The 27,456-nt window shown below is 37.8% G+C and overlaps 1 long non-coding RNA gene across 1 annotated transcript in view; it reads left to right on the top strand.

The window, feature by feature from the left end:
• Positions 1-27,456, top strand: part of LOC134169138 (uncharacterized) — a 114,679-nt gene that overhangs the window by 18,808 nt on the left and 68,415 nt on the right. Inside the window, exon 3 of the long non-coding RNA XR_009966791.1 lies at positions 26,499-26,570. This is a non-coding gene — a long non-coding RNA (uncharacterized LOC134169138). The remainder of the gene's footprint in view (positions 1-26,498; positions 26,571-27,456) is intronic.

Raw genomic sequence — 27,456 nt, 5'->3', positions numbered from 1 at the left:
CCTTCATTAAAAGTTGTATATTTGTCCTTAAGTTATTTTATAGTTATTCTATGTTCAGTGACAGATTTAGTTTTGCCAACTTAGCTTGCCTCTGTCTACACAGAAGCACCAGCTGGACTCGTACTCGAGAAGTATTCAAGATGTGAATTTTTAGAATCACTTTGCACAATTCAGTCTAGGAAAAAAAATTAAAGAATATTGTATCCAATTAACTGAGAATTAAATAATGTCTTGCCATTTGTATATAATTTCTTTACTGCATTAATTTCTGTAGGCTTTTTCCTACTTTTAGTAATGATTTTTAATCTAAAAGGATAAGATGCTTAGTTTGAAATTCCAACTAATTAAAGGAATTCTGTATTTTTTGATTTCTTGCCAGAAGAGAACAATTTAAAAGCAAGCAAGATTACACTAGGGAAAGCAATAGCCTCTAGCATATTTGATAGTGCATTTAAGTCCAGCATTTAAGAGTTTTATAAGATCTTACCTAATGCATTATCTTCTTAAGGTTTTATTTAAGGTCTAATTATATCTAAATTGGAAAGTGAAAGGAATAAAACACACGTTGCAAAAAGAAAGGAAAATTCTTGTGCAAATTTACAAAACAGAATAAATAAACTAGAGATCCTGCTCAATGTAATACATATTTTAAACACATACTCATGAAGATATTCTTAAAGGTCACAGATTATCTCAAGCTGCTAGTTACCTTTAGATTAAAATGTTGATTATAATGAAAAGGATTGTAAATGTCGTTTAAATTGTTCTTTTCTTTAAGGGTTCTCTTGCTCTCTTCTTTCTTGTTAATTACTGTGTGCTAGCAGAAAAGAAGCCTCTGCTAGAGCTGCATAATTGGTGACATATAGTAATACACTGTATAGACAATAGTAGTGAAACATCCTTTATAATGTGTTTACACACACTTTGAAAATATGCCGCATGACCAAATGCAGGCTTGACTCCCTAGTCTTACAGTGGAACTTTTAGAGGCCAGACACAGGTAATTTGTCAAATAAATCTTTCAAGGATATTTCTGAGAGGGTGCTAATTTAGGCATCTGAACAAACATGAATGCATAAGATAGTCATAGGCTTTCTAGCTGCAATTATGACAAATGTAAAAAGTATATGTCCTACAAAATACATCAAAGTTTTGGGGAAGTAAATTAAGTTTTGGATGTGAAACTTATGTATTGCATGTCATAAACCTATTAAGTGTTTTTAACATTTCTGTGCATTTGATATCAGTTATTAATCATGAGCTCCACTTTCCAACATAAAAGGAAAGTTATTAAGTATCACAAATGAGGCTTCCTAAAGTTACTTAAGGTAGGGTGGGGATTAGAATGAAAGATTAATAATTTAACACAACCTACTTGTGTTGGGATGTTATGAGAGAGATGGCATTCCAGCTTGTCAGAAGATCTATGGTTTTGCTTGTTACAAAATAAAAAGGACCACAGCATAGGAGGAGAAAGGAAGCTCTTCATGAACAGAATCAGTGTAGCATGATATGGGATAATCCACCCAGTTCCTGCCCAATGCTGCACAAAAGTGGGGTTCCCAGCATCTAAAGGGACATAACACGTACTTCCTATCTACATTCTTCTTTTTTATTCTAGCTTATTCAAACAGGTATTTTATTATTACATTTGTCAGGCCTTTCTTTTTGAGTTCCAGAAAGAACCCCACTCCACCTCTTTTTTTCTCCCCTTTCTTCTCCATCCTAGTGCAAAACACCAGTCCCTGAATTCAGTTCAGCATGTGAAACTTTGGCATGTATATATAGCTTCAAAACTACTTTACACTAAAAGTGTTATCTCATTTTGCCTAAATAACCAGATCCTGTTTCCACTAAAATAAATAGCAAAGTAGTTGTAAATACATTTAGATTTCTGTTTAATTCCTTAGGAGAAATGCATAGGCAAATGTGACAGCTAAAACAAATTTAAGATGCCAAGTTTTTGTTTGTTTTACATTATTTTACATTGTATTTTTAAAAATTAAGAAATCAATGAAGGATACAGCCAATATGGTGTTTCTGTAAAAACAAAAATCTCATCTGTACAATAATTAGAATATAGATAGATGTTCCAGATGGTACACATGCAAAAAAAAGTTTAGCTGTATACCAGATGGTATTATGACCATACATAAAGCTACAGGATAATCGTTGTAATATTGTGACATTCATATTACATGAACAAATACTATGTTTTCCTGAGAAAAAGGTAAAATCATCAGTAAATTAAACCATGCAAGACAGATGTGGCACTTAGCCAGGAACTAATGTCCTAAAGGAACAGCAATATTGAAGTAGAGGCTTTCTTTCTTTAATTTGTTCCCATTATGAAAAAGAGGTAATTTTAATTTGTCTAAAGTATGCTTTATATAATTAATGTTTGCATAAGCTACTTTAAAGAATCTGCACTATAGACATTTTAGCTGTAAATAGACAAAATAAATGAAACCCAACAAAATCAACCTCCTTTCCCCTCCCCAAGCAAATCTCAAAATAGATAGTGATACATCTTCAAGCTAGAAGGCACAGCTACATCATCCAGTCTCATCTCCATATATCACTTACAACATTACATAGAGCATTCCCATTGATAAAAGCAACTTGTCTGGATGTTCCAGAAAAATGAGCAGTTATGAACTGAAGACATCCAGAACCATAAGGATCCTTTGCTTTCTTAAGCAGCTTATTCTGATGAGATATTTATTACAGGTCTAATTAAAAAAAGAAAAACAAACAAACAAACAAAAAAAAACCACAAACAAACCAACCAACCAAAACTGAATTTCTCAGTTGAATTGTCTGTTTCCAAGGTCTTATTCTTGCTATATCTTTCCTCACTGTATTTGCTTTCTGTCCTGTCTTCTAAGGATAATTGCATGCAGTACACAAGTCACCTATCTTTCTTTTGAAGCTGAAAAAGAGCTCAGCTTCTGATGTTACTCGTTGTTAGGAATTGCCTCCTCATCTCAAAACCTTATTTCTAGACTCCTAATCTTTGTTTGGATGGGCTAGTTCACAGATCAGTCCATTTCACTTTGCATGAATTTTTCTATCCACAGTTATCTTTCTCTTAGTTTCTAGCGTCTACTGACAGTTTCAGGAATGGCTGTTCATCCTGATTTGATGAATAATGTGGCTCTAATATTGATCTATGTGGAATGTTCTTAAACTGCATATACTTCTAGCATCACGGAAAGGGTTTTCGTTTATAGTGTTTTTCTCCAGCATCTAGATCCGTTACCTTTATGGCTACATCTGCTGTGCTTTTTAGCAGTTAAAACAGTTGCACAGATAGCATAACTTTCAGTAATAGTTGCCACTTTCTTGTACTGTCAGAGCATGGTGGTAAGTGATGAGTCTCACATAAAAAGTGGGAATAGTTCAGCCCAGATTTTAGTCTCAGTTATTTCATGCTGCTTTACATTCAGGTTTGTAATGTCCAAGGCATCTGGTATGTTCAGAAGTGATTTTGAAAGTCTGAATTCACCAAAAGAAAAATACTAGAATGTATAAACAGCTCTATTTGTTAATGTTTCATTTGCACAGAAACATAACTTTTTAAATTATTTTTTCTTCCAACTGCTTATTACTAGTACCTTTCAAATGTTTACAAGCAGTAATGATACATTCATTAGGATATCAAAATGAAACATATCTGCTTATCTTTTTGGGGGAACCTGAGACAGTGACTTGCCTGCAACAATGCTTGTAATATATGGACTGATTCATTTTCTGGTAGTTCAGAGTTGATGTGGAGTTGACCTACACAAGCATGTAAAATTCTATGGAACACTGATGATGTTTTGAATGTTTATGATCTGGAAACCTGAATCTGAGGGAGAAAACATATGATCTTTCAAGTACCAGAATGGAGATAAAATATAATGGGAGACTTTTGTATATAGTAGAGACGATGCTCATCAATATACTGAAGGAGGGCTACAGACATGATAACAACAGCCAGAAAATAACCATGTTTCTTTTCCTATGGTATCTCAACCTACTTGCAGGCACGGAGATCATTTACTTTAAGCACATGAAAATGTCTTGGATATCTACAAATGAAAATTTTTGTATGTATATGTGAGTTATACCTCAAAGAATTATGCCTCAGCTTTGCTGAGTTCCATGATCTGAACACCCGTATGCTGTAGCCCAACAAGCATAAGATTCAAGAAATTCATTTGATGTGAATGTGCTGTTTTGATTTAGGAAAAGAATAAATAAAACCTCATTACTGAAGACACATGCAAAATAGATCATGCATTTGAAAGGGCAGCAATGGGAAAAGTTGACCCAGTCTTGTTTTGTGAACCTTAAATAAATATATGCCTATCTCCTATGATTAATAGCATCTTAGTGCTTTGTGTACTCAGAGATATTTCCATATGGCTGTATACTGGTACTTGCACCTTCTGTACTTTCACTGATAAACACCAGCAAGAAGAAAAAAAAGCACAAAACACACAAAACAAGCAAATAAACAAAACCTCAACTTTGTTTTGTGTAGGTTCACATTCAAAACTGTAGTCTTGCCTTGTTGAGACTTTCTGTTTCCTTGATTCTGCCCACTTCCCTTTGATTACAAGAATTGGCTGTATGCTACATTTTTGTCTTGGCTCCCTTTACTTTTAGGGCATAGTAAACTCTCATGAGCAAAAGTTCAGATGTTCAAAGAGGAAAGTATAATCTATTTTGTTTAGTTTAATTTGTTGCAGGAGAGGTTTTCAATGTATTTTTCCCTGTAGTTAATGTCGTTACAGTTGAAATCTTTGTTCTTTTTTGGACCGATGAAAAAAGGGAAATCTGATCAAGTATGTCTTCTATCTCAATGGTCTATGTGTGCAAAACTTAACTCAGTGCTAATATCTCACCAAATATCCCAGATGGAGCTGGGTGGAATGAAAGATTTAATGTAAAATGGGGATAGTTAGCTAGAGGTTTACAGAAGCAGCAGAAAAAATATCTTCAGAAAGAGATATCTGAAGATTCATTAGAAATACCTTTAATGTTGAGCTATTATTTAGAGAATTACTGACAAACTGAAGTCCGCTATTGCTGTTAAGTGAAAAAACAGTGGGGAAAAAAAAAAACAGTGTGAATTTTACCTAGAGTGAGTTATCTCTGGAGCCATAGGCCGGCTGTCATTCTTTATTGAAAAGAAAAATGTACCAAAAATGTAGCAGTGGATATTCAAACCTTAAAAAGTGTTACACAGCACAGTTTGGGTTTGTTTGTGGTTTCGGGTTTGATGCTGTTTTTTGTTTTTTTTCTGGGGGGGGGAGTGGGGGGTGGAGTGAGGGAATGTTTTCTTTTTTTTTCCTTTTCTGTTTTTTTTAAACAAAGATATTATAAAAAACATCTTTCTCATGTTTTGGTTATCCTTGTGATCTCTGTGGCAGTGCCACACCAGATCATGTATCCCTCTTTAAATGAAGACATAACACATCATAAATGAGAAGCAGGAGACACCTTTGCACCATAAAGTAATTAGCACTACTCCCATTCCTGCATCCTTGGTGAACACTGTTTTTCCCTTATGAGAGCAGAGGAGTACTTAGCTGTGCCTAGGCTAGCACAGCTGGGCTTTGCAGGCCCTGGAGGGAAAGGAGCCAATTTCCAAACCCAGCAGCTGCACATCATTCTGAAGAATAATTTAGCAGTTTTGCTACTCATTTAAGCTGAGCGGGCTCAAGAGTTTACTGAGGCACTCAGACTGATGTCAGATGTAACTTCTGTGTGTATGGACACACATCAGAAAATTTAGGATACTCTTGATTCCTAACTGGAAGTGAATTGTCAGTACCATTTTAAGAACAGTAAATGTAATGTATTGTTAGCATGAGATCTGAAAACTTGAATCTGAGGCCACTTACTGTAATAAGTGTGATCTCAGCAAGTAGTACGATGGAAACTGCATTACAGTACTCTATTGTAAATGGGACAATGGAGTATGAGCCAATGGAATTTTTTTTTCATTATTTATGTAGAAGTTTAGCTTCAACATTTTTCTTTCAGTCAAATAACAGTAAATATTTGTAAGGCAAAACATTTCAATTCTTCCTAAGTAAATGACTTGAAATAAGGGCCACACATATTTCATTTAAGCTATGGAGTAATTAAAGTCTTAGCATCTTACAGAAAGAAAAAATAATTACTCTTTCGAATGAGCTGGACATTTACAAAACTTGTAAATGGTTGTGAATTGAAAGACTTGTCAGAGTGACTTTTTTTCCCTTCTGAATGATTTATTTGAATAAATCGATGTTTTCTTATCAAATCAAAGGTTTTATTCCTTATCAAGATCATATGAATCTCCAACTGAGGTCCATGAACTATACTTGTTTTCTCAGATGTAAACTGAAGGCATATGCATTTATGAAAAGCACAGTTTCTAGGATCTCCTACACACTCTGACACAGTCACATCAGACTGTCTAGTGTGAAACATACGTACTCTGCTCTTGGCCATAGCCTAAAGTTGCTTGTCCTTCTTTTGTCACTGACTGATGTCTGATGGAAACAAGTGGAATGTGTATTAGCACATTTTATCAATCAAGATTTATAGGTTCACATATAAATAAGAGGTTAAATATAAACCTATAAGAGGTTGTCATGGTTTAAGCCCAGCCGGTAACTCAGAACCACTCATCTGCTTGCTCACTCCCCCCTGTCTTCCTTCCCCACTCCTGGAGGGATGGGGAGGAGAATCGAATGAATGTAACTCCCACAGGTTGAGATAAGAACAGTCCAGTAACTAAGGTATAACACAAAACCACTACTGCTACCACCAATAATAATAATGATAAGGGAAATAACAAGGGAAGAGAATACAATTGCTCACAACCCACTGACCAATACCCAGCCCAACCCGAGCAGTGATCTAGCCCTTTCAGGTAACTCCTCCCAGTTTATATACTGGGCATGACGTGCTGTGGTATGGAATACCTCTTTGGTTAATTTGGGTCAGGTGTCCTGTCTCAGCTTCCCCTCCTCCCTGGCAGAGCATGAGACTCACAAAGTCCTTAGTCAAAGTAAACTGAGCAACAACTAAAAACATCGGTGTTATCAGCACGGTTCCCAGGCTGAAAGTCAAAAACACAACACTGCACCAGCTACTAAGAAGGAGGAAAATGACTGCTACTGCTGAACCCAGGACAATGTTCTTTTGAACCTCTCAATCTATGGCAAGCTATTTGAAAAGAGAGAAATTTTGGTTCATGGTATTGAGAAAAAAGTAAAGTTATTGCAGTATTTACCGAACCTCATTAGCTAAATAAGGAGCAGACTTATCTCAATTCTCTTTGTAGACATCAAGGAGAAGGTTAATTAAATGGGAGATGTACTAAAACCCCAATAAGTTAGAACTCAACTTTTGTGTAAATATAGCAGTTTAACTATTTAAAGTAGAATACAATATTTATATTTTCCTATCGCTTCACTTTAAACTCATTGACTTGGAATCATTACAAGTAGCCTAATGGCTTTGTTCCCACCCCACCGCCCACCCACCCTCCCCCCCTCCCCAAAAAAAAAAAAACAAAAACAACCCACAACTATCTAGACAATGTAAAATAAATAAAATACCATGTGAAGACTAGAAATCCAGTTTCCACTTTGAGGTCATTTAGACACTACTACAATACTATTGATTTTAATTCCGGAAACATCTGTGACCCAACTATTCTTCTAAGCAGTGCATTTTGAGGTGTCTTTAACATTGTTGAGAATCTTACTGCAAAAAGCTATTTTCTGAAGCATCAGATGAGCAGTTAACATTTAGAAAAAAATCCCTTCCAGCTTTATATTATTCTGAATGAATTATTAACTGCTGAAATAATCTCTTTCAGTTACAGATTCTGTGTAGGATACAAATAATGGGGTTTCTATCAAAAAATAAACACTGAGATGAAAATCTGTCTGTTCCAAGAAGAAAGTATTTTTATTCCAGAGACTGTGCACACACACTCATTAGAAGATACGGCAATAGACTGTTCTTCCTAAGGACATCAGTGAGACATAACATTGACTTTTGTACACAGTCAAACAAGTTACTTCAGCAGATCTGCTTGCAAGAAGAGGTGCATTAGGCTAAATGTTTGGGGGTTTTTGGTCCTTGTTTTTCTTTCTCCTCATTGAGAAACCATTGTACTAGAGAGTCAAAGTGAAAAAGAAGGGTAATAGAAAAAGACGACATAGGTCTTGACTAGGTAAGTAGCTTAGGAGAATCGCCTTAAGCAAGTATCTTTGGGTCATCATGATTCACCAGAGTACAGCAGTTCTTGGGTAGCCATAGGAATGACTGTAACTGCAGTATATTATTTAAACAAATAATCTGTTCTTGTAGGCATCGTCTGTGTAAGCTTTAGCATATTCTGTAAAGCTGCATGGTTCAGAGGTTTTTTCATACAGAACAGTACTACAGCGAGAACATCTTACAAGATTTGGTAATCCTTCAATTTATGTACCTGCTAGAATTGAGGGCAAGCTCCTTTTTCTTTCCTTTTGAAGTTTTTTTTTGGTATTTCTTTGTGAAGGAACATGGGAAATCTACCACATTTTTTTATATGTTTCTGCATAAGTGATATTGGTGACTTCTGTAAGTTATTGTTTTGATAGGAGTAGCTTAAACTCAGCAAGAACTGTGTATGAATGTGTACGTCTTGGAAGAGACTGGGGAAGGGGTTATAATGACGTGCACTTAAGATGTAGGTTAATCATTGCAGATTCTTTGGTAACTGTTTTACTCACAGTTATAGGCACTTGTCTGTATCCTCAGGAAATACTGATTTCCCCTCTTTTGCTCGTGAATTAAAAGCTTCAGGAGCAATGGTAGTAGACAATGAACACCTGGTAATTTTAAGCATCCAATATCTGTGTTCATGGACAAACATATATGCACAAGCACTTAATTTTGAACATGCATTTGCTAGATGTTGCCCTACAAAACAAGATAAAATCCTACGGATTGTATCTAAAAGGCCAGGTAAAGAGTACTTCATAGGTTCTTCAACAAAACACTTTCTCTACTGCTTTAGTTCAGTGAGAGCTCAGCTGAGAGCTTCTGGAATGGTCCTTAGATAAGCGGATCATAAGGAATTCATTCTCTTTAAAGCTGCTGGAAGAACTCTGAAGACATATTAAAGCAGCATGACCCTAAAAAAGTCCATATATATGTAACAGGAACATATTGTAATGTTACATATCACACATATGAGCTTTACTAAGCCAATGGGTTTTTAACTTTATACAAGAACACAGGAAAAGGGGAAAAAAAAGAGAAAAACAAAAAGTAAATTCTTTTTGTGGGGGATGAAAGGGAATGGGAGGGGATAGAAACCATGTAGATTGGGGGGGTGGGGTGTATTTTGGCTTTGTTTTGTTTTGTTAATTGCATATAAATATTACCCTGAACATCTGAAAAAAATCTCATAATGATTTACTGGTTCTTTTTCTGTATCCCAGACATCAGGGTTACAATCTCTTTTGAGCTGTCCTTACTTTGTGCAAAGGGAAAGAAAAGGAAAGGAATCTGAAAAACACTGACATAAAGAAGAAACAGTATTTTTTTCTTTTCTAATGTGAAAAAAAAAAATTTTTTGTGTATGTTTTCCCTTTATTTTGGTCATATCATGTTGTGCAGCTGAAAAATCATTTTATTTTCTATTGGATTTTTTAACTCATGGCCCACCCAAGAAAAACTCATTAAATTCCACTCTACTGCTATTTTTTTTGCAGCAAGGAACTAGTATTCGTATAAAAAACCCCTTGTGTGACCTAACTATATTCCAGCAGCCAAATATAATGAACTGATTTCACTGAGAATTTGTTCTGAGAACGTAGAATCTTTAAAGAACTTCAGTCTCAGGAGCAGCATAACAGTCACCAACATCTTTGCCTGATACTTTTGACAAAGAAAGAATATTAAGGGTTTGAGAGGGCAACAAAAAGGAATTCTGTAGAACAATTTTCTTCTTTGACAAGAATCCAGCTAGTAAGAGTGGGAAAGGAGACTACCTAGAATGGATCTCAAGGCAGAGGAGTACAGCTGGCAGTTCTGTTTCCTGCCATGTTCAGTGCCCTGTAGGCTAGCAGACAACAGGTTTTTTGGACACTGAAGTGGTTGGCAAGTTATCAGAAAAGATGGAGGAAGTAAATTTGCCATTTTTATGCTGAATGAAAAGGTGTCTTACAATGCTATGACTGTTTGGGGTTCTTTTTCCAACTGTGTTGCACTATAGTTAATTTAATGCTGCCATACACAATGGTAGGGCTGGAAAGAGTGTGGTTCATTCCAGTCAGAACTAACTTCTGAAGACTGCTCCTTCCATCTCTATCCTTTCTGCTGAGAGCTGCACTATGCTTGCTGTGAGGGAAGCTCTTTGTCCCACTGCTGTCTCAAAGCCCCATTTCCATGGAGAAAAGAAGCAATACCTCTTCTACAAACTCTCTGTCTTCCTTTTAAGCCAATTATTTGACTCTTCTTTCAGCAGCTCACCCCTGAATAACAGTAACTAGGGTTTGTGATGAAATATGTATGAAGTCTGAAAAACAGACTGCCATGTGTGCTCACATTTTCTTGATCATTGTTTTGATGGCATAGGTATTCAAAATCAGGTTTTATTTACACTGATGTGAATTCAGAGTGACTTCTCTGAGATGCATCAGGTGTGTACTGCTGAAGCCCATGGCAAGCTTACTCTGAAAGGTTGAAATAGCAACAAAAGGCTGTACATATTTGGTTAGTTTGGACTATTGCACACCCTGTTATTAGCTGATTCTTTCTTTACTTTGGAGCGCATGTAGTGGATAATGAGGTGCAGAGGGAAGACATGGCAACTGTTCTCAAGGGATTTATGTAAATAAGAAATATTGGCGCTTTTCTCAGCAATATTAAGTTTCTCAGCAAAATGTTAAGTGAAAGAAGTCAAGGAAATGGTGCATAAACTGTTCATGAATCAGGTCCTAAGTCTGTAATCTAACACTTGGGGAACAATTAAGGCATTACAAAGTCTCAAGGCATTTATCTGTCAGTTTTACTGGGACAGGAGGATTTTTTATTAAAAAAAACAACAAACCCACAACCAAAAAAACAACCAAAGCAAAAAATCCACCACCCCCACCCCACCACCCCAGAACAGAAGTATGGAAAAGGGAAGCTTCCTAATGCTAATAATGCTGGTTATAGAATACCACAAACAAGGCTGAGAGCTTGGGAGAATCCTTGATGTAATACTTCTTTAATCTTCTATTAATTATGGAAAAAGAAGCAATATAGTAAGAGAAATTGAAACAAACCACAGACTACAAGCAGGGTTTTAGTAAAAAGTAAATGTCTTTACCTATAATGGAATCAAACACAATATACCTTTCTTTAATTGCAGATATTTAAAAGTGTTTGTATACAAAATATTAATATTTATGAGGAACAAAGTAGCAGCAGATGTCAACAATACCATACTACATAACATAAGATCCTCCCTCAGCTTTAATCGTAATCTTAAGTATTCAGAAAGGTTTTGGGTTTAATCCATCTGTATGATCCAAAACGTTTTGGCATTGAAACTGTGGGATCCTGAGGAGAAATGCACACCTCAGGATTTAGGAGTACTGAAAGAGAGGAAGAGTACCAAGAATACTGACCAGTGGATATAACATGAATTAAGCTATGAAGGATTGAGCGGAACATGGTGAAGAAGTGTCTTACCTCATGATCCTAGACCCATTAAGGGTTTTATTGAAAGATCTGTACTGGGGCCCTGGAAGGGTGTTGGGATACCAGTGAAGGAAGGTAGCCTAGGGGAGCTTGGCACAAGCGAGGTGGTGAATGACAGATTGTCTTGCAGGCTATCTGGGGCAGGAACAGTCCTTGGATGTGGTCTGGGAGAAGACATGTCTGAATTTTGACTTGCTTGTTTTTTCTGGGGAAGCTAGATGGATACAATAAACTGCTTACCTCACCCTTGTTAAGGCTACAAAGTGTGAACAGAAAACAGCTATTAAAATAGCTTCTGGGCAGTGGGACCCAGAGGTGCACAGGAATGTGAGACAATGAAGAAGAGGGGTGCTACTGGAGAATTGTCCTGGGTTCAGCAGTAGCACTCATTTTTCCCCTTCTTGGTAGCTGGTGCAGTGCAGTGTTTTGACTTTCAGCTTGGGAACAGAGCTGATAACAAGTGATGTTTAGGTTTGGCCAAGGACTTTGTGAGCCTCATGCTCTGCCAGGGAGGAGGGGAAGCCGGGAGGAAGCAGAGACAGGACACCTGACCCAAACTGACCAAAGAGGTATTCCATACCACAGCACGTCATGCCCAGGATGTAACTGGGAGTGAGCCGGAAGGGCTGGGAGTCTGCAGGGTTGGAGGAGGTATCGGTCAGAGCTTGGTCGGGCTGGGGGGGGGCGAGTTATCGGTCGGCTGGTGGTGAGATGATGTATTCTCTTCCCTTGTTATTTCCTTTATCATTATTATCATTGGTGGTAGCAGTAGTGATCTGTGTTATACCTTAGTTACTAAACTGTTCTTATCTCAACCTGTGGGAGTTGCATTCTTTTCGATTTTCCTCTCCATCCCTCCGAGAGCAGGGGGAGGGCAAGAAAAGGGGGGGAAGTGAGCGAACGAATTACCTGACTGGGTTTAAACCACGACAGTTCTTTTTTGGCGCCCAACGTGGGGCACGAAGGGTTGAGATAACGACAGATTTGACTGGATTAATAGTCACTCGTCACAATGCTGATTTATTGGCTCTCAGAGTTGTTTCGCTTGATCTCACAGCTTCAGAATGTTGTAACTTACGTAGAGCCGGTATTTGCTGTGATAGTGTTTATCAAGTATGGGGCCTGGGCTAAGGTTCTTGTCTCACTGTGCTTTATGGCAATGACTTGTAATACGGGCGGGCTCCACCAGCAGCAGGGCGGGACGGACGTGGCCGTGGACTTGTACCTGGCCGTCCGGCTGCTCTTCACCGTCCTGGCCCTCACCCTACTCTCCATCTTCGTGAGGCTGCGGGGAACCGAGGGGGAGCGGCCCCGGGAGCCGGCGGCAGCCGAAGCGGCCCGGGAGAGCGGCCCCGGGCACCAAGCGGCGGCGGGAGCGGGGCCGGAGGCCGCGAGGGGACGGCTGCCGGTGGAGGAGGTCGGGGCGGTCGAGGAGCAGAAGGAAGGGGCTGCCGAGCAGCGGGAGAAGGCGGCGGAGGAGCCGAGCCCCGCGGAGGAGCCGAGCCCCGCGGCCGAGCCCAGCCCCGCGGCCGAGCCCAGCCCCGCGACGGCCGAGAGCATTCCCCGGCAGCCGCCCGCCGAGCCCCAGGAGGATGCAGGAGACCACGCAGCATTTCCCAGCAAGGCAGAGGAGGAAGAGCTGGACTCAGGAAAAGAGAAGCTGGCGGTGGGAGAGCCGGCAAGCACAGCAGCTACACCAGCCCCAGTGACAAGTACAGCAGCATCGTTTGAGAGTTCTGAAGGTTTTGAATGGCCTTTGGGTGTCCTTGGTACCTGCCTGCTGATTGTGGTGGGGATCAGCATGTTGGCACACACACAGACTGTGTTCTACCCACGACCATTTTGTCTGATCTCAAAAGTTAAGCAGAGTCAGGTTTGGGTCTTGTCTGGGGTTAGACGAGGATATGGGGGGACCAAGAGGTTTTCCCCAAGGCTGGACAGCCAGGAGTGGCAGGGTGTGTGTGACAGTATGGGCAAGTATCTAGTCCACTGGGCCCCTCCAGTGCTTTGGAAGCATTGGAGATGGAAGGCAGCTGTGTGGAGTCCCCAGCAACAAGCTGCAGAAACTGCTGAAGGGGACAGTGAATTATTTTAAGCCTGGTGGGCCCATGGCACTTCAGGCCATCAGAGCAGAGATGCAAAAGAGATGGACTCATGATCGAGGGGTGGACTTAGTAATGGACACTATTGCCCAGGTTATTCACGAGTGTGAACACTGCACACAGTCTCTCCTGCTCTGGAAGACTGTTACAAGAGATGGAGCCTGACATCATGGACCAGATGGATTCAGCAGCTTTATAGCTACTGGTCCATGCACTTAGATAAGAGTGATGGTATATTGAAAATGTGGGATCTGAGCATGACGTGAATGGTATGGAATAAGGGGTGGATAATGTCCTGGGTTCAGCAGTAGCACTCATTTTTCCCCTTCTTGGTAGCTGGTGCAGTGCAGTGTTTTGACTTTCAGCTTGGGAACAGAGCTGATAGTGATGTTTAGGTTTGGCCAAGGACTTTGTGAGCCTCATGCTCTGCCAGGGAGGAGGGGAAGCCGGGAGGAAGCAGAGACAGGACACCTGACCCAAACTGACCAAAGAGGTATTCCATACCACAGCACGTCATGCCCAGGATGTAACTGGGAGTGAGCCGGAAGGGCTGGGAGTCTGCAGGGTTGGAGGAGGTATCGGTCAGAGCTTGGTCGGGCTGGGGGGGGCGAGTTATCGGTCGGCTGGTGGTGAGATGATGTATTCTCTTCCCTTGTTATTTCCTTTATCATTATTATCATTGGTGGTAGCAGTAGTGATCTGTGTTATACCTTAGTTACTAAACTGTTCTTATCTCAACCTGTGGGAGTTGCATTCTTTTCGATTTTCCTCTCCATCCCTCCGAGAGCAGGGGGAGGGCAAGAAAAGGGGGGGAAGTGAGCGAACGAATTACCTGACTGGGTTTAAACCACGACAAGAATGTATCGTTTTTCATTTCTAAATAGGCTTTGGCCCCCCTCCACTGCTTTTTTTTGTATTGGGCCCATCAGGTTATAAGGCCACTAAGGTCCTGGTTGGGATGTCAGCAAGCTCTGGTCCCATAGGCACTGCCCTGGGTGCCACCAGGCCCCCTCCCCAGCCACAGTCTGGGGTTTTGGGGTGACTGGTGAGCGCAGATCAGCAGAGAAAAAGGTCTGACAACCCCACCCTCTCCCAGAAACTCACGTGTTTAAGGAGCTTGTGGTTTGGTACTCAAAATCAGTATGCAAAATCTGATATACCTTGTAAGATGCTGATTAAGGTGTTTGGAGTTTTGGGGTTTTTTTTTAGCTCGCACATTGAATTTGGAAGAAGATTCAGCAGCTCGCACTTTTTTTTTCGGGGGGGAGGTAGGAAGGGTTGGCTGTGCAATGATTTACTACTCCTTCAGGCATGCAGACTGTGGGAGCATATGGTTCTGAATGTCTTAAAGTTAATTCCTGTGTCACCTAGCCTCCATCACTTCTATTGGGAAAAGCTATCAAGGATTTACCTGGCAGAATTTAAATGTGAATCATGTAAAGGACATTTAAAAAAACACATAAAATACTTTTCTGGATGAACTTTAAGTCTATTAAGATCTATTTGATAGCATATGTAACCAAGAACAAAATAGCTTCTGATGAAAAAATAGTTTAAGAAACAAAATTGATACTTTTCCTAAAAAGAATTTGATAAACAGTTATGCTTACTGAGGTGGTCTGTGGTATGAAAACTTTGTCACATCAAGCAATAATGAAGGGTGACATTTAAATCCTCAGCCTTTCTAAGTGGTGAGTCTGAAAATGAAGTATTACTGATGTCTTTGACAAGCAAAATATATGAGGTAAAATGATATGTATCACAGAGATAAGCTATTTATTTTTACTGACCTCAGTTGATCTTGTCTTGTTTTTTAAATATTTTACCAGTCAACATGCTGTAGAAGATGCTATTCATTAGATCTGTCAGAAGCAGCAGCCTGGGTAAATGGATGGGAAGGATTAGCAGAACTCTATGAAGGGTAGAAATAGTGGTAATGCTGTGGAAAAATGATACACCAATATCTAAAAATAGCCTTTTGCCACAGTGCCAGAGATAGAAATGACTCCTACCTGTAGGAAATGTATGCTACACAATTGAAAACAAAAAAAGGGAGGAGTTGTAGAGCTCCTTCTGTTTCATGAATTGGAATATGAAGTTGGTTGGGTTTGGGTTTCCTGGAGGGTTTTGGAAAGTGATTTATACATGGTAACAATATATGAAACATCAAATTTAATTTCCTTTTTCTTATAGAAGTTGTTTGTGTCAGGTTGATATTGCTGGCTGTAAAATAGCTACATTTCATTCATCTCCACAAGAAATAATAACTCTAAGTTCTCTGAGCATCTAGCACAGAACAGTGCTTGTGCTTATTTAGAGATATGGCAACAATGCAGATAATTAATACAGTAATGCCAGAATCATTTTTTTTTTAATAATTAACAAAATAAGTGTTATTTTATTTAACCTAAAGACTACAATCTTTTAAGAAATACTCATTCATAGAACAATAAACTGATCTCAGGCCAAATCCTTGATATTTTATTCACAGATATATGATCTTGATCTGTAAAATTCTTGATCTGTTTCTAAATTAAGAAACATATAGAAGTATGTGCTTAAGTGATCCTTATTTATTAACATAACTAAGCTATTTTTGTATTGTTATGAAGGCTAACATATGTTTAGGATCTTTGAGAAACAGAATATTGTTGATGGCTCAGCATCCTGGTGAAATACTTCAAGCAGTATCTTATTCAAGATACTATCAGGGAAAAATAAGTTCTCTGTGATGCTTATAACAAATTTATATAGTGGCAGCAAGAGCAATGAAGGGGACTAGGTGTAAGATTTCATTTTGATATCAGCCAGTGTCGACGTTGGGCCTTATGCTATGAAAGTGAGAGGCTTAGGTCTGCTGTGTTCTCCTCAGGAAACGAGGCTTCATGGCTTGATTTAAGCTGACGGGATGGGGTGTAGAATTTCTTCATTATACAGTGCAAATTCTATGGCTTTACATAGAGATCACAGAATGGTTTGGGTTGGAAGGGACCTTAAAGCTCATCCAGTTCCAAGCCCCCTGCCATGGGCAGGGACACCTCACAATAAACCAGGTTGCTTCAAGCCCCATCAAAACTAACCTTAAACACTTCCAGGGATGGGGCATACAAAACTTCCCTGGGCAACCTGTTCTACTGTTTCGCTACTCTCAAAGTAAAAAATTTCTTCCTTATATTTAACCTAAATCTACCCCCTTTCAGTTTAAAACCATCACCACTCATCCTATCACTACATATATAAGTAGGTATGCCAGTTATTTTGGAAGTTTTGCTTCATTAAGGCTTTCAAATTTATCTAGTTCATGGTATTCTAGTCAGGATATTAAACAGCACTCATTTGAGTACTCTTTTTCTGTTTGAAAGCAATTCTTTGGTTTTGTACTTATGTATGTATTTTATAATGGAAATACTTGGGTCTGATTATATGGTAAAGAAGAGAGAACAAAAACTCCTGGATAAAATGAGAAATGATTGCTTATTGTAGAGTTGCATAGGTTTCAGACCTCAATAGTATAAGAATTCATGAATTTCCATGTTTTTCTTGCATAGATAGTTGTAAAATCTATTATGACATCGAACTGTGATAATAAAGCATGGAGGAAGGAAAATATGTTTTCCTAGGGTTTGTTTTCTAACCTGTCTCCTTTTGAAGTTCAAACATTATTGCTTTATCCAATTTCCTGTGTTTTAAAAGAAACTGAAGAGTATGCTAGACAAGTTCCTTACTGTGAACATGCACAGCTCTCCTGGTAAGGAAAGCTCAGCAGAATCATTTAAGTACATTTGAATATAATCATTCAAATATTATATCTAATCCCATCTCTTGGATCTTATGGAAAAAAAGCAATATCAGTAAGTTCCTGGGTAGCAGAAATCCATGTTAAATTCAGTTAAATATTTGGTCTGGTTAAAAATGAGCGGTAGTGAAGAAACTTGGCAGTAGAAGTGAGCTTAAATTTTACATCCTCAGATTGAGGTCCTCCATAACAGAAACCAAGTTTCAATTCTAGAGGTACAAAGAAGTGGAAACTCTGTGCTAGATTCAGGAGCACCTAAAAAACAGAGTCCTATATTATCTGCTGCAAACTGAAAAAAGCTCTAATGCAAAAGGTGTGTAGCTATGCACCTTTTCCTGAGGAAGACAGAAGAAAAGCTGGTTGCTCTGGGTCGTGACTAAAGGCTCCCTCACTGCTGCAGTGATTCTAAAGTAAAATCCAGCACATGTCTTGTTCCCTCACTGCCTCCTGTTTGAGTACATATATAGGAACCTGATCTTCAGTATTTGATAGAGCATTTCTTTAGACCAGGTAAGTGGCTTTTTATTCATGTCTATTTGCATACTTTTTATTTAGCTACCATTGTTAATATTTACAGTGAATGAGCATCAGGACCTGGGAAGACATTAACTTAAATCACCTTTTTTACCATCCTGGACATTTTCAGTCATTCAAATAAGAAACATGCTGGTTTACCAGTTGTTTTCATTATTGGGCATCACGCTAAGAAGCACGACTTCTTTTAATTCCTGTGGTTCATCACAGATTTGAATTTTATGGTCTCAATCTAATTCTAGCTACTGGCTAGTCTATGCTATAAGTCATTATTCATGTCTAATACAGTCCTAACAGTGGAGAAAATCTTTAAGTTGGAAACAATATAATATGTTAAAAAGCTGACTAGAAAAGTTTATATAGAGCTCTTGTTTGCTTTTAAAAAGCTTCTCCTTCATAAACCCTTGCAGTGTATCACATTTTATGGAAAAGAAGAAAGTTCCTTTCCCATTTTTTAACTTTCTTTGTTATGATTACTGCTATCTCAATGTTCTGTAACACAGACTGTTCTACTTGACTGCTTCCTTTGTTGTGCTTGTATTAACTGTGCATTTATTTTTACTTTTTTTTTACATCTTTAGAGAAAATAGTATTGTCCTGTGCTCAACTGGCTAATCAGTACTCCTGCACTCAAAGTGACTCTGTATAGGTCTTTTTTTTCCCTGCAGGATTTAGTATTAACGTCAAGAGTATTTGTTTTGGGAAAGGGTGTTTCTTTATCACGCACTTAACCAGTTCAAAAAAGAAAAGACCTGGAAGCTCTTACAAGACATCCCTTATATTGCAATACCTCTGACCCATCCTTTAGTCTCTTTTCAGTCTGTGCACATGAAATACTCGGTTTTATTTTGTTTAATTCATATGTGCATTCAAGAATGGTATATGGAAAGGGAATCAGAAATTTCAGACCATTACTGTGTAACAGAGGATGAAGTAGAAGAAAAACTTTGCAACATTTTGGAACTTTTAGTGAAACAGCACTCAGAAGTTTAACTCACTTCTGTACTTTTTAATATAATAATATACCTTATGTATTCATGTATATTACTGTAAAGTATGTAAAAATGTCAGTGCTTCTAGGTTTGTAGCTGAATGGAGAATTATCTTTTACAAATATTTTGAACCTTATTACGCATAAATTACTATAAGAATGTGAGGATGTGGTAAATTAGACCCACAGATACAGTTCTCTCCAATCTAATTCTTGCTACATGACTTTGGGGTTGCTAGAAATTTTTATGAGGGGCAATTCTGTAGGATTTTATTTGCCAGAATAATCTTGTAAGTGGTTATATGTCTGGCATATGAATGGCTTTGGCTGGTTGGTTGGTTTTGGTTTTTGGTTTTTGTTTTACTGACTGTTTTTGAAGCATTATCTTTTCTATGTCTAATTACAGAATTGTTTTCTGACAAGTGAGTGGTTTAGAGGATTTTTGTTTGGTTGGTTGGGTATGGTTTTGGTTATTTTTTCTGTATGCTTAGTAGTTACTGTGAGTTGTGAGCTCCAATCCCTACCAATCTCAAATCAGAAGGGCCTTATTATATTGAAGTCACACCAGTGGCAGGCCCCTTAAAAGATTCTGTGACTTGAAAATTTTGCCTAGCTTAAGGGTAGCCCCTGTAATATAGGGGTAAAAACCTAGCTAGTGCCAACAAAAAATACACTGAGCATGATTAGTGAACTTTTATTTATTCAGATTGAAAAATTTATCACAAGTGGCAATTGGGATATGGCCTTCAGTATCCCACTTTTGCTTTTCACTATTTTTTTGGTGTATATACATCTATGCATATATACATGGTTTGAAAACATATCTGATTACTTATGTTTCAACACATAAAATAAGACCAGAGAACAAAAAAGGGCATGAAAAACTACCTAAGCTTAAAAAACATTATCCTGGAAAGATAAAACATTTACTTAAAACAAAAGAAAGACCAGCAATTAGATCTGTGTAGCATGTGTGCATACCCACATACTATGGAAATGTAAATGAAAAACTGGGTTTGATATCCAGGATACCTTTCTTGTTTTCCATCCCTGACTCAAATTGCATCCTGTCTTCTCTTAGGTTAGCAAATTGTGACTAAATGACTTTCTTCTGACTCAATTTCCCATCTGTAAAATAGAAAGGCTGCTAAATTATTGTTAAAGTAATTGAAACATTAAAGAAACAAGAATCAGATAATAATACCTTTTATTACTTTTTGTAGCTTCCTGGTTTTTGCTATAGTATCCTATCAAATACTCAAGAATTTTGAAGTTTGCCGGATGTGTGAGAAAAGGAAAAGACAGAGTTCTTCTGAGCTTGCAGAAACTTGGATCGTTTAAAAACAAGCTCTTAATTTTCTTCAAGCTATAAATTTTACCCTTCACTTTTAATTAACATTGGACTAACTTAGAGAAATATACATTTAACTGATCTTCTTTGAGTGTGATGGTGTGTTCCCGTGAACTGTAGTACAATCATAACCTAGAAAATTATTATGAGTTTATTATATGGATGATCCCTAACAGTTCCCAGCTGACCTGAGAGTGAGAGAAATTACATACAGTGTTTTGAGAAAGTTTCTATTAGGTGGGTAATTTCTCTCCTAAACTTTGTTTTACTTCATTTCTGATTGTCGGCTTCTAGATACTTGTATTTAGAACCTGAACTAAACAGGAGCTTTGTAATTGACCTTGGGATTTGACCTGGCTAAGTTTTTGTTTTTTATTTCATTTATTTTAATGAAATTATAAATAACTTCCAGTTGATCCCTCTGCTAAAGAAGCCCTAGAAGAATACTTCCTACCTTTCTTGCTTTCTTTTTCTTTCTTTCTTTCTTCTCACTTTGTTGTTATTTCTATATTATGGTATCACAAATATGCATTTTATATTAATGCCTACTGTTTGGAGAGTCTGTCTCAGATCTGCAATTTTATTCTTTTTGTCTCTATGGCACACAAATGCAGTGGCAACTGCCACACTATTTTTAAATACATGAACTCAGTGACAGCTACCACAGTATTTTTAAATGCATGTCTTGCAGTGGGTTGACCTTGACTGGCTGCCACACTTCCACCATGAAGCTGTCTCACTCCACCTTCCTTGACACAACAGGGAAAGAAAATAAGATGGGCAAGCTCATGGGTTGAGATGAAAGCGATTTAATGAAAAAGGCAATGGCCACATATGGCAGCAAAATAAAATCAGGAGATTTATGTTCTATCAGCAGGCAGTGTCCAGCCACTGGGAAGTAGGGCCTCAGTACAGATACTGGTTGCTTTGGAAGACAAATGCCTTAATAATGGAAGTCTTCCCCCACCTTTCCCTCAGTCTTTGCTACTGAGCATGGAGTCTTACGGTATGGAACACCCTTGTGGTGAGTTGAAGTCAACTGTCTCAGCTGCCTCCAACCTCTTGCCCACCTTCAGCTTACTGGCCTTTGTGGGGTGGAGAACAGTGAGATGGAGGGTGGTTTGAGAGAAAGCCATGATTTTGTGCAAAGAATACTCACTAGCAAAAACATCAGCACTTTATCAATACTTTTCAAGCCACAAATGCAAAGCATAGAACTATAAAAGCTGTTATAAGGAAAGTTAACTCCATTCCAGCCAGAACCAGTACATCTGTCACGCAAAACAACTCTAATTTCTTTGCCAAGTATTGCAATGTAATAAAGATGTTTTATTATTTGCATTTATTGTTAGTGTCTTTAAAAGGCCATTAAAAATAACAGTCCAAATGTTTCTGTGGTTTGTGGGATCTATATGTGTCAGTATTAAAGTGAGTCATACAATCACAGTCAAGATAGGTTATCAGCATTTTACTCTAAGCCAAAAAGTGTGATTTGTTTGAACTATTTTCTATTCTCCACTTTGGTAGCAGCTCCATCCTATGAGGTTATTATGAATGTTAATATATAACTTTCACAAGGCAGAACTCCACCTTTGTCATGCACTGTATTTCATTTCAAAATTGGTTTTACTCCGAACTCTAGACAAATATCCAAGCTGTGTAAAACATATTCTTGGTAATTACATGTCACATTGATCTTGGTGAGTCAAATATTAAACCATTTCCTGAAGATATCCATTTGGAGCATGTGTATCTCAAACCACTTTGGCAATTCCACAATTTCATAATGTATGTGGTTTTAGTTTATAGTAGAAATTAAAGGAAATACTATATTGTTTTCAGGGGATGCCTAGCTGTGTATTGGTATGTGATTGCATCCTCTCGTGTAGAGGAAGGGCAGCTCTTACCTTCTTTAATGCTTCTGATACTACTAGGATAGTGGTGTTATTGCCCGGTTTAGCAGCTAATTCCAGCTTGTCACCATTCTTTTTTTTTTTTTTTTTCTTTTTCTTGCATACCTTACTAATGCTTTCTGCAACTGTAGCCCAAAAACTACACTACTGACATGGATGGTTCAGGCCTCTGGAATGAATCTTGTTAGTCTTTGTCTGGACTTGTTTTGATCTACTTAAAGTTCTTTTTGGTTTTGCATATATGCCAATAACAAGTGAGGTTCTTTTCTGCATATAACAAACTTTTATGGTCTTTTCTTAATAAAGTGGGTAGAGGAGTATCACCACAATATGATAACAGAAGCTTGAAAGTGGAAATGGAGTGCAGTGCAGAGGAATGAGTGCATGGCATGGTAAGAAAACTAGCACATGGTGACACTGAAAACCCCAGGACTATGCGCAGCTCATCTATGATAATTTACTGCCAATTAAAGAGAAGTAGGGATGGGATCTGAACAATAGAGATTGTAGGGTGTCAAAGAAGTATCCATCCATGTAAGACATTCCAGATACGGTTTATTTAGGTGTGAAGTGGAATTGCAGCAATCAAGAAAATGCAAATTGTAAAAAATGGTAAGATATAAACATTTAAAATAGCTCCAGATGGATCCTAGAAGTAGGAAGAAGAAATCATCCTCATGCCACCAAAGAGGAGAAAGAAACCCCTGTCATCAACATCAAATCTTCCCCTCCTAAGGACGTGGGATGCTGAGAGCTTGCTGTCAGGCTCCTTCTGCGCCCACAGTTGAATATAACATAACAACCTTAGAACCCGGAAGGGTAGTGGAAGGGTAAGCCTTAACAGTGAGGAACGGCTAGATACTAGGAATTGCCTGTACCACAGTTTTAACTCTATTAAGATGTTTTTCTCTAATGGTATTTGGTTTTCTTTTGCCTGTAATGACTAGATTTGAATCCTTTGGTTAGATGGTTAGGATATTAATTACACTAGCAATAAATTCTGGACTTAGCTCATTACGAGCATTTCCTTTTGCCCAAAAAAGTTTCTAATATATAACATTTCACTGTTATATAAGAATATTTGTTGTACCAAATAAAAAATAACTCCAATTACTCTTTACATATAATGGCATGGTTAAGAAGGACGTGAAATAACATTTCTCTGACAATTTCAATATTTTTCTGTCATGTTTCGATAGCATTTGCAGCACTGACTTCCAAACAAAAGTTTGAGTTTATGAATTCAAGGCCAGCTGGACAGAGACTTTGGCGACACGGTCTAGTGTGAGGCATCCCTGCCCATGGCAGGGGGGTTGGAACTGGATGATCTTAAGGTCCTTTCCAACCCAAGCCACTCTATTATTCTTTGAATTCCCAGTGATAGTGGTTGGTTGCACATTTCTTATCATGTGAACAAAAGAAAAAACACTTGTAACTAAAATCTTTGTGTATTCAAAGGCTTTCTGGGAACTCGCTGCACCAAAGTTACATCTTGAGGGATGTAGCGGCACAGCTAGCAATGGCATTTAATGAATTAGTGGGTATAGGAAGCAGAATATAGCTACATTATACAGGGCTAACCCAGCTGAACATCCTGCTCATTAATTTACTGCAAGCTGCATATATCTGTTAGGTACTAATAAATTGAACACCAGACCTAGCTTCCTTTTACTGTAGGGGGTAAAGACACATTTCAATCTTTGGAGCACAGTTTAGGAAGGGAAGTAATGCACTGGTTGAAAACATTACTATTTAAGACTGTGTAGACAAACATTTTTCATTCTGTGCCCACAACTACTCACTAAAGGTTTAGTGAGTATCCTAATTAGAAAGGTAACAGTCTTCAGTGAAATCCACTGAATCCTCAGGGTTTATTCTGTCAAGAAATGGAATAACATGGATCAATCTTTATGATTCCAGAAAATCAAATCCTGAACCTGATGCTTCTGATATGTCCAGACTGAAATTAGCTACCCGGTTTTTCTCATTTTTAAATCGTGCAGGGAAAAATATATGTGATGTAACTGGTACTGATACTGACCTATGTGATACTACAGCGTGACAACAATTTTCGTATATATATTATACCGACACATATATACCTGAGGAAGAAAAAAAACCAACAAAACCCCAAAATTTTTATTTTGGTTTTAAGGCAGAAATATATTGACTGACAAAATAATAACAAGCATAATTAAAGCCACTTCTCTTAACTTACCAGTGGGCCAGTCTGTTTTCATCACTAATTGCACTGCATATATACAATATAATGTACATATTATACTTAATTGTGTTACTTTTTTTCTCATGAATTATCACTGGATCAGGTTGTTTTCTGTTTAACACCTGTAATAGAATATATTATCAAACTCTAACATGAAGCTGGCATTCTACCAAGTTCAACATACTTGTATAGAAGGAAATTTAGTTATGAAACTAAAAAGAATTTCCTTAGAGTCCATGCAGCTATTACAACAGTTTAGGGTAGCATGAGTTTGAGTGGTATAGGTATGCCCATGAGAAAACAGATTCAGGCTGTGAGATTTTATATTGAAGACTATTGCATAGATAATTTTTTTTTTCAATTTTGAATTTCTTGCCACAATTTTGAAACTTCCTACCAGCAAAATATTTTATTTCATCCTTAAGAAATGTTATGAAAAGAACATGTTGGAGACCCTGGCTTGTCTTCGTGGGCCAATTATATCTCTTTGGTCATGTAACTGGAGTTACTGAGAAGCTCCTATTGCTCTGGAGAGCAAGGGAAATACTCAATGTCTGTTTAATGGTCTAATGGAGACTGTCATTTTACTTCTGACTGTTTAAGGAGTCTTGTTCACTAACAAGCCACATGCGTAGCTGTTGCACAGAAGCTGTTGGTTTTCTGCTGTGCAGTTGGCAGACTCTGGGGAGGCACTGCAGAATCCATAGCACTATGTACCAGACAATTATTATATGGCATGCTGCTACAGGCTCCTCGGATTCATCACAAGGTAATTTGTGTTAATGAATGTCAGAATTGTAGATGCTCTGCTGCTGAGCATTTTAGACCACATGTAGAGAATTCCAACAACTGGCATGCATTTATCTCCCTTGTCAACTAACAGTGTTATATTCTAAGCTATACTTAATACTTTTTTCTTACATTCATGCATAGGTGTGAACCACACACTGCATTTAATCAGAAATATAACTAACGGGGAGGGCATCAAATTCTACTCTATGTACCATTTCCTAATATGTTTGACTCAATTAATTTGCCAAGAATAATAATTTGATAAAAATAATCAATATTGTTTGGACACCTTGTCTACAGACTAATTGCAAATCAGTAACTGTCCCTTTCTAACACTTCTCTGGTGTGCCATTGAAGGGTTTGCCCACCTTGCTCTATATAAAGAAATCCTTCAATATAGAGGAATTTGTTAACTATTGAGTTTGTAAAGGTGTTTTTCCTCGCAGGTTTTAGTCAAAATCTATCTTCTATGTCAATAACTTTCACTCGGCGGTCTTCAAGGGTTCATGAACTAGCTCTCATGGATACATGAAATGCAATTTTAAAAAATAAGCCTGTGTGCCTGAGACTTGGCTTTGCGATACAGCATCTGTACCATCACTGACTAGTTCACTTTGCAGACTTAATCCTCCCCCCCTCCAGCTTGCTGCAAAGGTATGTAGATATGAGCTTTCCCACTCTCCAAAAGTTCAAATAATGGAGATAATGAAGTATGTATTTAGTAGGCATTCTAAATTACAAAGGGGTTACTAATTAGCAACTTGAGATATCAGTGTAAAAGAACTACAGTAGAGTTGCCCAATACTAAAAGCAGGAAGTTGTTATTTTCCTTTATACCTTAATATATTCTGTAGCAGTGACAAAGAAATTATTTCTAATAGGTTCTCCATAAACACATACTAGAAGATATTTTCTGAAGAATGCTCCCCTTAACTGTGTAGTATATGTTAATGCTGCCGTTTCAAATTTGCTCTACATAGTCTGCAAACATCTGTATATTGCAAGTATATGGTCTAGTTCCAGACTGAATGATATTATATTATTTCAATTTTACAGAAGGAGACCACACAAAGGATGATTAAGTGACTTGCCAAAAATTCACACTACAGAACAGCAAACTGAACTGCAATGGTAAGTTCTGTAAGTGCTAACTTTATAAAACATGCTGTAAGTGTCCATCATCAAGTGCACCTGAAAAGCCTGAGCATTCATGATGATTGATTGCATTAAACCCTGCCTGCTGTGGTCACAGTGGAGTTCTCTGATTTATATCACTTTAGGACCTGCTCTGAGTTCTAGAAAGTGTTTAGTAGAAGCATCAGTTTATGAACATCATTTTTTCTGGAGAAAAGCATTGTGAAAGTACTTCACAAAATTATTTATCTATTTCTGAATAGTGGAGTGAGGTAAGATTTTCAACTTCATATTTGGAGGAATATGCCAGAAATTTCAGGTCTATGGAATAGAAAAGTCTGGTTTCTGAACTCATTTCATTATGATTTTTCAAAAAGGTAATGCTAATTCAATCAAAATATTCTATTTCAATAATACTGGTAATTTTTTACTATTATTTTTCATGTACATTCTTTGTAAAGGAGATGCTATTGAATTAAAATTATGTTAAGACAAAAGTCTTAATGCCTCCTAATGATGTCAAAAGACAAATATGTTTTTACTGAACTAGAGTTGTCAAAATCAGTACATTTTTACATTTTTATAGAATGTTTTTATTTTGGTGAAATGATGTCTTCTGACAAGAAAATATTCCTTTTGACCAGCTTGGCTTGCTTCACAGTGTACCTACTGTGAAGCCAAGACATTAAGGAGTACTTTCAGACTTTTCTTAGTATTTGACATAGCAAATATAAGTTATTAAATGCTAAGGCAAAGCTAAAGCTTGTTCTGTAGAGGCATTGCCCAATTGATATAATTATTGTGTTTTCAGTGCTGCTAGCTTTGATAGCTTCTGAGACTGCTTCTCAGCCTCTGTTCTTGCTGTCATGCATAACACCAGCAG

This window comes from Pezoporus occidentalis, unplaced genomic scaffold (genome assembly GCF_034315485.1).
Source record: "Pezoporus occidentalis ecotype Australia unplaced genomic scaffold, CSIRO_AGI_Poc_V1 ctg335, whole genome shotgun sequence".
NCBI lineage: Eukaryota > Metazoa > Chordata > Aves > Psittaciformes > Psittacidae > Pezoporus > Pezoporus occidentalis.
This window is presented reverse-complemented; position numbering and strand designations above follow the sequence as displayed.